The following is a 2,381-nucleotide window of genomic DNA, read 5'->3' on the forward strand; positions in this document are numbered from 1 at the left end:
AGACAAGGAGAAAACAATGCAACCGTGTAGCAGTGTTGAGGAGGCAGGCTCAAAGTACCCATTTCATGACCTGCAGACATTAAGCACTGGGTCCTGGAGCTGTTTTATTCATCTCACACTTCCTCTACTGCCCAACCAAGTCAAGCAACTCCCTGAAGTTGTAAAATTCTGACATAATTACATGAATTCTGAAGGTTGTGTTGGGGTTGCAATAAAGGAAGGTCCAATGGCTTTAGCATTGTCCCTTCAAAGGACTTTATAGGAGAAACAGGATCACATGGAACAACATATCCTTGTTTTCATATTGATTTTCAATATGTTGTGTATATTTTTTTCACTTCTATCTTCCTGATTTTAAGTGGCCAAATCTCACTGTATTAGTTCATGATTCTTCTCCAGCATCTTTCAAAATTCTTTAGTTCTCTTCTAACCCACCATCATCCCTCCCAGTCCCCTTACTTCTCAGCTTTAGCAACTTTCTTTAGAGTCAAATGCCATTCTATTCCCTAAGGAAGCAGGCACGAGTAATAACAGCAAAGTGTTTTAAGCTATGGTTCCAATTTCATTTTTTTGTTACTGTTATTTTAATTACTTTGTCTTTACATCCTTAGTGTTATCAGAGTTCCTGGTGTTTAACAAACATATGGTGAGATCATATCAGTGAAATAAATTCTTTTTCTTCTCTGACATTTCCGTGGAACAGTCTCCCCAGGGTTGGTCACCAGATTTGAATAGAGCATCACTTAGATTTGGGCCTATATCAGGGCAGGCAGAGCTAAAGTAAGACTCAGGAGGAGTGAGTTATACATAAGCAATTTTGTGGGGCCCCACTCAGCAACATCTACAGCTGATGCAGTCAGTATTCTACATTGTAAGGACATTCTTCCATATTGATCCTCTCAGGTAGCCAACAGGCCCTCCAGTTTCTGCTGAAGCTGAGAATGATGGCCATTTCCTTGACACTGAACTTGAAGTCAAAGACCTGAGTGTTCTTGTGCATGCCTGAGGGTGTCACTGACTTGGGCATAACCACCACTTTCCTCTGGATATGGGACCTAATCAGAGCCTGGGCTGATGTTTTCTTGTGATTTGCAGAGATCATTTTAAACTTTGGATACTCCAGGACTGAAGAGTCCTCTGACTTGGCACAAGGTCAATCTGGAGAGCCCAGAGGGCTACAGGTGGTGATAGTGATGCCCTTGGATTGGCAGTACTGGATCAGTTTGTCCTGTGTGAAATAAGGGTGGCATTCAACTGGATTGGTCATTGGTTTATGTTTTAGTTCGGGTTTGTTCGAGATCCTTTCAATCTGGAAGTGATTGAAGTTAGAGACACCCAGAACTTTGACTAATCCCTCATCCACCAGTTCTTTCATGATTTCTCAGACATCCAAAAATGTTATTTTACTAGTGAGAACATTGCCTTTACCATCTTTGGGGAATAACTCCTTCCCTCAGGGCTGAAGTCCCTGTGGCCAGTGAAGGAGATAAAGATCCAGATAGTCCAGTTTCAGATATATGAGGGTCTTCAATAGTTTGCTCTCAAAGCTGGTAGTCCAACTTGCTAACAATGAAGTCCTCCCTCTTCATAGCCTTCTCTTTGATCTTCTCTTAGATGATTTATCTCATCTCATTCTCATTTTAATATGCATATGCACAGTCAACATGACCATATCCAGCATCTATGGCCACTTTCACGGCTTCCTTGCCTTGGCCTGGAGGAGACTTCTGTGTGCCTCGGTCCAAGATGGATATCTTTACCTTGGTACTGAGCTCCACAAAGGTGACCATAGCTGCTGCAGAAATTCTTCTGAGAGAGCAGATAGATATTTCTGCCTGGTTCCAACTTTATGCCACCTATTTCCCTGTCTGCCCCCACAGGACTGCCCAAGAAATAGGCTCCACAAAGGTGACCATAGCTGCTGCAGAAATCCTTCTGAGAGAGCAGATAGATATTTCTGCCTGGTTCCAATTTTATGCCACCTATTTCCCTGTCTGCCCCCACAGGACTGCCCAAGAAATAGCCTCACCAGTTTCACACTGCCTTATTTTACTTCCTGGTGTGCCCATGCAGGCTGCCTACCTGTGCCCTAGCTCATCTCTTATTCCTTCAGGCAAAGATTAGATGCATTTTCTTCTGACAACCTTCCCTGGCCACTCTGTTCTACTATAATAAAAGACTCTCCCAATGTCATGAGCATCCATTTTATTTATTTATCTTTATTTTTTATTTTTTATGTGTATGAGTGATTTTTCTGCACGTATGTAAGTGCACCTGTGTACAATCCCATGGAAGCCCAAAGGGGGTGTCAGATACTCTGGAAATGGAGTTATAGTTGTTAGCCGCCATGTGGGTGCTGGGAACTGAAGCCGGGTCATCTG

At 42.8% G+C, this 2,381-nt stretch overlaps 1 pseudogene; it reads right to left on the reverse strand.

Annotated features, from left to right (window-relative positions):
- Nucleotides 1-856: 856 nt before the first annotated feature.
- LOC103733776 lies at nucleotides 857-1,790 on the reverse strand (annotated as a pseudogene).
- Nucleotides 1,791-2,381: the final 591 nt, after the last annotated feature.

Source organism: Nannospalax galili, unplaced genomic scaffold (genome assembly GCF_000622305.1).
Source record: "Nannospalax galili isolate Female #2095 unplaced genomic scaffold, S.galili_v1.0 scaffold55, whole genome shotgun sequence".
Taxonomy (NCBI): Eukaryota; Metazoa; Chordata; class Mammalia; order Rodentia; family Spalacidae; genus Nannospalax; species Nannospalax galili.